General features: G+C 36.6%; 1 non-coding gene across 1 annotated transcript; it reads right to left on the bottom strand.

Annotated features, from left to right (window-relative positions):
* Nucleotides 1-1292: 1292 nt before the first annotated feature.
* Nucleotides 1293-1398, bottom strand: LOC111763016 (U6 spliceosomal RNA). Its single transcript, XR_002795985.2, has one exon. It is a non-coding gene; the product is annotated as a U6 spliceosomal RNA (small nuclear RNA).
* Between the last annotated feature and the right edge of the window lie 6552 nt (nucleotides 1399-7950).

The following is a 7950-nucleotide window of genomic DNA, read 5'->3' as shown; positions in this document are numbered from 1 at the left end:
GATGGAACTGTCTTGCTTCCAGTTGTGGATACTCTCTGTTTTTTGGGATGATGTTGTCCATCATCATCATTTGTTAGTTGTCCTGGGTGAATCTGATGAACTGGAGAGTGTTACCTGAAACTCTGTGGAGATTCAGGGCTCAACTGGAATCCAAACAACCAGAAGATTTAAGTCTCTGGGACACATATTTAATGGGTATAGTGACAATTATAGGTTTAAATAAAAGAGGTATAAGAAGCAGGTGTAGAAAAATTATAAATGAGTCTAACTCTAATGCACTGGGGGATAGGTTATCATATATTCCAAGGTAAGGCCCACTGACAGAGTGCCAAATTCCTGGGGTAGTCTGCCCTGTGTATAGTGTCTAGATATCTCTAGGTATCCCAGACACTATCTACGAGTCCCGCCCACCCCCCCCACCCCCCAGCTTGAGGCACTGTTTACTGTGGCAGTCAATGACATCCTGCTGAGATGTGCATAAGGTAACCTCTGAGCCAGAAACACTCATTTGTATTTAATATTTCCCCCTTTTGGTTAAGATCTTTTTCCAAATGCATCACTAGTTGGTGCTTGGTAATAATCCTTTGGTGCTAGGGAGGCTCATCCCTGGGAGTCATGTCTCACACTGGTGTGTGGGGGGAGGTAGTGAACTGATATGCTGAATTTGGCTTAGCAGAGTCTACAGCTAAGCAACAAGGATTTCAAGAGATAACTCTTAGGTAATATATAATACTAGGCTAAGTTTCAATTTCACATGGTCAAGGTTCATAAGTACAATAATCAATCCAGGGCCTGGCATATTGGTCTGTTCTTCACTAGGCACTGCCCATGTACTCTTGGAATTCTTGCCACTCTATTAGGGAACATAACAGGACTCCCCAGGATGGTAATTCAATATTCTTTTGGTTATTGTATGTCTCCACCCATTGAGATAACATTCCATGACCACTAGAACACATTAATACTCCATAGAGGGCATGCCCCAGATACACCCCTCCCCACACATCTGCCCACCATTGACACCCCACACCAATGATCCTCCCCTGCCACAGTTGCAACATTTCTGCAATCCAAAATCTTCCCAAAAGTAAAGTAAAAATAAATAAAATAAATAAATAAATATAATAAAAAAATATATATAAATAAAGGTTTTTTCCCTTTGTGTCTTTCATCACCATAAGATCTGTTTTTTTTAATGTACAATATTTTCTGTACATTCCCCCAGTGTCTTATTTTTTCCCTTTATTTTCAAAGAAGCTTTAGGTTACAGAAAAGTCACATAGAAAATATAGAAATATATGGACTGCTCCAAGAATTTGTATGTCATTCTTGCACAGGGGCGTGCTAATCTTCTCTGTATTGTTCCAACTGTAGTACATGTGCTTCCAAAGTAAGTACCCAGTTAGGTATCTTGATAGAGAAAAAAAGATGACTCCTGTTCTAGTCTGCTAGGTTGCCGAAATGCAATATATCAGAAATGGGTTAGCTTTTACAATGGGGACTTATTAGCTTACAAGCTTACAGTTCTGAGTCCTTCAAAATGTCCAAATCAAGGCATTTTTATCAATACAATACCTTCTTCCTGAAGACTGGCTGCCAGTGATCCTGGACTCCTCTGTAACATGGCAAGGTAAAGGGTGGCATCTGCTGGTCTCTCCCTTCTCTTCCAGGTTTCGTTGCTTCCAGCTTCTTGCTTCTGTGGCTTTCTCTCTCCTTTTCTAGGTTTCATTTGCTTCCAGCTTCTTGCTCCCATGGGTTTCACTCTTATTTTCTGATTTTTTTTTTCTTATAAAGAACTCCAGTAAAAGAATTAAATCCACCCTGATTCCATTCATATAAAATGTAAACATAAAAAATCTGTACAATTAACGTTTAACTCAACCCTTCCTAGCCATTCCTACCACTGGTAACCTGAATTTTAGTTTCTGATTGTATGAATTTGCTTACTCTAACTGTTCAGTATCAATAAGATCACACAACATCTGTCATTTTGTATCTACCTCCTTTCACTCAATATGATGCCTTCAAGGTTCATTCATGTTGTTGTTTGTATTAGAAGCTCATTCCTTATCACAGCTACCTAATAGTTCATAGTGCGTATATATAAAGTTTGCTTTTCCATTCATCTGCTAATGGACACTTGTTGCTTTCATTTTTGGCAATTGTAAATAATGCCACTGTGAACATTGATGCAGAAATATCTGTTTGAGTCCCTGCTTTCAATTCTTTTGAGTATATACCTAGAAGTGGGATTGCGAGGTCATATGGTAATTTTATAATTAACTTTCTGAGGAATGACCAAAGTGTTTTCTGCAGCAGCTGCACCATTCTACATTCCCACCAAAAATGAATGAGTGCTCCTGTTTCTCCAGATACTCACCAACACTTGCTATTTTCCATTTTTAAAATAGTAGTCATCCTAGTAGGTATGAAGTGGTATCTCATTGTGGCTTTGATTTGCATTTCCCTAGTAGCTAATGATGTTGAACTTTTTGGCCATTTGTTTATCTTCTTTGTGCTTTTTGGCCATTTGTGTATCTTCTTTGGAGAAATGTATATTCCAGTCTTTCCCCCAATTTAAAAATTGGATTCTTTGTCTTTTTGTTGTTGTGTTGCAAGATTTTTAAAAAGAGAGTATGGAAATTAAACTTTTATCAGATATATGGTTTCCAAATATTTTCTCCCATTCTGCATATTATCTTTTTTTTAACCTTCTTGATAAGCTACTTTGATGTACAAAGCTATTAAATTTTGATGAAGTACCATTCATCTATTTTTTTCTTTTGTTGCCTAGCATAAGGTCTTGATGATGCTTCCCTAGATTTGTTCCTGTAATTTTATAGTACTGATTCATATATTTAGGTCTTTGGTCTATTTTGTGTTGATTTTTGTATGAGATAGGGTCCTCTTTCATTCTTTTGTATATAGATATCCAGTTCTCCCAATACCATTTGTTGAAGAGACTATTATTTCCCAATTGAGTGAATTTGGTACCCTTGTTAAAAATCATTTGGCAGTGGTTCCATGCAGATGGCATTGGAGTAGGCAAGCAGGGCTCAATTCTCTCACAAAAACATAGAGAAACTGCCAAAAGCTGTCTGAGGGATCTGCTTTGGGGGTCAGCAGACCAAGACAGTGGTGCACAAGTACCAGTAGGATGAGGGAGAGAAAGATGAAGAGCCTGAAACAACAACCATGAGTTACTAAACCCATGAGGCCAATGAGAAGGACCCCCATCCCCCACCTCAAGATGTTAAGGCTGGGTAAAAACCCTGGCTCATTGCAGCCAAATGAGAGGGAAACAAACGTCTTCTTCCCTGTCAGCTATTATAAGGGAAGAGGGAGGGTGAGTCAAATGACTTCTCTTCTGTGAATTTGGTCAGCAGATCCTGCTTTGAATCTCAGTTCTGACCAGACCAGAAACATGGGTGGGTGGAGACTAAAAGAAAAATCTCCATGGAACGGGCCCCTGACGAGCACATTTACTGACTGGCCAGGAAATTGCAAGGAGAAAATTTGCTTCTAGGTCTCTCTTTAGACCCACCCCTGGGAGAAAATCTGCACCCCATTAGTGAGTCCCTGGCCTGATTTTGATAACTTAAACTGGGCAATTTTGAATACTTAGAATAAGTTGAACCAAAAATCAAAGACTAGTCATGAGACAAAACAAAACAAAAACACTAGGCAAGAGAGAGAAACTGACCATCAGATTGAATTTGCCAAGATATTCAGATGCCTAGACATCAACAAAAAATTACAAGCCATACTAAGAAACATGAAGATGTGGCCCAGCCAAAGGAACAAACCAAATATCCTGAAAAGGTCCAGGATTCAAGACAATTAATCAATGGTAATCACACATTCTCCTGAATCATTTTAAAGAATTGAAAAAAAAATATGACTAAAGAGATGACATATTAAGGGACACTGGGTGAATATAAAGAACAATATGAAAGCCTACCAAGAAAAGTAACAGAGCTTATGGGAATGAAAGACACAATGATAAGATTAAGAAATACATTAGAGGTATATAAGAGCAGATTTGAATTGTTCAAAGACAGAATTAGTGATTTTGAAGACAGAATATCTGAACTGAAAAAGACAGGAGAACAGAGAGGAGAGAATAGAAAAAATAGAATAGCATTCATAGAATTGAATGACAGTGCAAAATGCACAAACATTTGCATTATTGGTGCCCCAGAAGGAGAAGAGAATGGAAAGGGGGCAGAAAGAATATTTGAGGAAATAATGACCAAAAATTTCCCAACTCTTATGAAAGACATAAATATCAATATCCAAGAAGGACAATGTACCCCAGACAGAATAAATCCAAATAGACCTACCCGAGACACTACACAAAATGACAAATATTAGAGATAAAGAGAAGATTCTGAAAACCACAAGAGAAAAGCAAAACATTACATACAAAGAAGCCTCAATGAATTTAAGTGCCAACCTCTCTTCAGAATCCACAGAGGCTAGAAGAGAGTGGTATGATGTATTTAAGGTACTGAAAGAGAAAAACTGTCAGCAAGAATTCTGTATCTGGCAAAAACATCCTTCAAAAATGAGGTTCAGTTTAAAGTCTTCACAGACAAACAAAAACTGAGATAGTATGCTACCAAAGACCTGAATTACCAGAGATACTAAAGAGAAAGCTGTAGTATGAAAAGTAAACAAAGACAATGGACCTGGAGAAGAGTGTAGAAATGAAGATTATTAGGAAGGGTAAATTAAAAGATAAAAAGATAATACAATGGTAAAATATGACAAAGAAAAGCCAAAGGACAAATGGATGAAGTAAGTAATGCCTTTAAAGTAATAACAGTGAATGTTAATGGCTTGAATGCCCCTTTCAAAAGACATAGACTGACTGAAGGTTTTTTTAAAAATGAGACATCCAAATGCTGTCTACAAGAAACTCATGCCAGACATAAAGACACAACAGGATAGAAAGTGAAATTCTGGAAAAAGACATTCCCTGCAAACAGTAAACAAACAAAAAAAAGACCTGGAGTAGCAATACTAATATTGGATAATATAGATTTCAAATGCAAAACTGTTATAAAGAATGAAGAACATCCCTATATATTAATTAAAGGGGCAATTCGCTAAGATTAAATAAAAATGATATGTATTTATGAACCTAATCTGGGTGCACCAAGATACACGAGCCACACACTGTCAAAACTGAAGGGAGAAATAGATGTCTCTACAATAATAGTTGGAGACTTCACTATACCACTCTCAGTATTGGATAAAACATCTGGACAGAGGGTAAAGAAACAGAGAGATTGAATATTATGATAAACTAGAACTAACAGACATTTATGGAGCATTACATCTCAAAACTACAGAATATATATTCTTTTCAAGTGCTCAAGGATCCTTCTCCTGGATAAAACATGTTAAGTCACAAGGCAGGTCTCAATAAGTGGAAAAAGATTTAATTATACAAAAGATTTTCTCTCATCATAACAGAATGAAACTGGAAATCAATAATGGGTGGAAAAAAAGGAAAATTCATACATGGAGATAAAACAACACACTCTTAAATAATCAGTGGGTCAAAGAAGAACTTGCAAGAGAATACAGTAAATATTTTTAGAATGAGAATGAGAAGACAACAGATAAAAAGTATGGGACACCACAAAGGCAGTTCTGAGAGGGATATTCAAAGACATCAATGTTTACATTAAAAAAGAAGAGCTAAAATCAAAGATCTAACTGCACACCTGAGGGAACTAGTGAAAAAACAGCAAACTAATCTCAAATTAGGCTAAAGGAAAGAAATAGTAAAGATCAGAGCAGAGATAAATGAAACTGAGAACAAGATAACAAAAGAGAGAATCAACAAGCCAGAAATTGATTGGTTCTTTGAGAAGATCAGCAAAATTGACAAAACCTTAGACAGACTGACAAAAAAGTGAGAAGACTCAAGTAAATAAAATCAGAAATGAGAGGGAGGACTTTACTATTTATCCCACAGAAAGAAGAGAGCATAAGAGGATACTATGACTAACTGTACACCAAAAAACCAGACCATGTAGATGAGATGGGCAAATTCCTAGAAATGCAAAAACAACCCACAATGACCCTAGAAGAAATAGAAGACTTCAACAAACCAATCACAAGTAAAGAGGTTGAAATAGTTATCAAAAACTTCCCAAAGATGAAAAGCCCAGGACCAGATAACTTCACAGGTGAATTCTACCAATCATTCAAAGATGATCTAATATTGTATTGGTCAGCAAAAGGGGTGCTTATGTAAAATATAAAAAATCTGTTGGCTTTTATAAAGGGTATTTATTTGGGGTAGAAGTTTACAGTTACCAGGTCATAAAGCATAAGTTACCTCCCTCACCAAAGTCTGTCACCACATGTTGGAGCAAGATGGCTGCCAATGTCTACAAGGGTTCAGGCTTCCTCTTCCTCTTAAGGCTTCAAGGTCATAGCTTCTACCAATATCAGCTGTAGACTGGGATAAGTCTCTTTTCTTTCCCAGGGCTCATTATTCTCCACATAGACTGTCAGGCTAATGGCGCATCTCTCTACCAGGGCCCTCTGCCATGTCTAATGGAGGCTTCTCTCATTCCACACATACCTGCTTCTCTGTGTGCTTACTTTCCAGGGTTCCAATATCAAAAACACCTATTGCTCCTCTGCCATATAGTTTTCTCTGTGAGTCCCCCTTGGTGGATGGGGCCTCTACCTTCTACTGATGTGGCCCAGTCAAAGCCCTAGTCATAATTTAATCAAGTAAAACTTAAACCTCTGAATTCAATACAACCTAAGGGTATCTCTAACCCAGAGGAACTGACCAATGTACAAACATAATCAGTATTTCTTTTTGGAATTCATCAATAATATCAAACTGCCACAAACACAATCTTGCTAAAGCACTTGAAAAAAAAGTGCTTGAACAAAAAAAAAAAAAATTGAACAGGAAAGAATGCTACCAAACTCATTTGGTGAAGCCTACATTACCCTATGATAAAACCATATAAAGATACTATGAAAATAGAAAATTAGAGACCAATATCTCTAACGAATATAGATGCAAAAATCCTCAACAAAATACTTGCAAACTGAATAAAAAAGTACATTAAAAGAATTATACACCTGCAAGGGTGGTTCAACACAAGAAAATCAAGTAGTGTAATAAATCACATTAATAAATTGAAGAAGAGAGATCACATGATCCTCTTGTTAGATATAGAAAAGACGTTTGACAAAATACAGCATCTTTTCACTATAAAATCACTCCAAGTGATAGAAATAGAAGGAAGCTTTCACAGTATGGTAAAGGGCATATATGAGAAACTCACAGCTAGCATTGTACTCAATGGTGAAAGACAAAAAGATTTCCCTCTGAGATCAGGAACCAGACAAGGATGCCCACTGTCATCACTGTTATTCAATATCGTGCCAAAAGTTCTAGCAAGGGCAATTAGATAAAGAAATAGAAGCTACCCAAATAAGAAAGGAAGAAGTAAACTTTCACTATTTGCTGGTGATATGATCCTATATCTAGAAAATCCTGAAAAATCTATAAAAAGCTACTAGAACTAATAGACAGTTCAGCAGAGTGGTGAGATATAAGATTAATACACAAAAATCAATAGCATTTCTATACACTACTGATGAGAATCTGAGAAGGAAATCAGAAAAAATTCCATTTACAATAGCAATTAAATGAATCAAATATTTAGGAATAAACTTAATCAAGGCCATAAAGTACATGTATTCTACAAAACATTGCTAAAAGAAACCAAAGAAGATTTAAACAAAAGGAAGGACATTCCTTGTTCATGGACTGGAAGACTAAATATTGTTAAGATGTCATTTCTGCCCAAACTGATTTACAGATTCAACACAATCCCCCCAAAAATCCCAACAGCTTTTTTTTTCCTTTGTAGAAATGGAAAAGCCAATGATCAAATTTATTTG

Source organism: Dasypus novemcinctus, chromosome 1 (genome assembly GCF_030445035.2).
Source record: "Dasypus novemcinctus isolate mDasNov1 chromosome 1, mDasNov1.1.hap2, whole genome shotgun sequence".
Lineage (NCBI taxonomy): Eukaryota > Metazoa > Chordata > Mammalia > Cingulata > Dasypodidae > Dasypus > Dasypus novemcinctus.
This window is presented reverse-complemented; position numbering and strand designations above follow the sequence as displayed.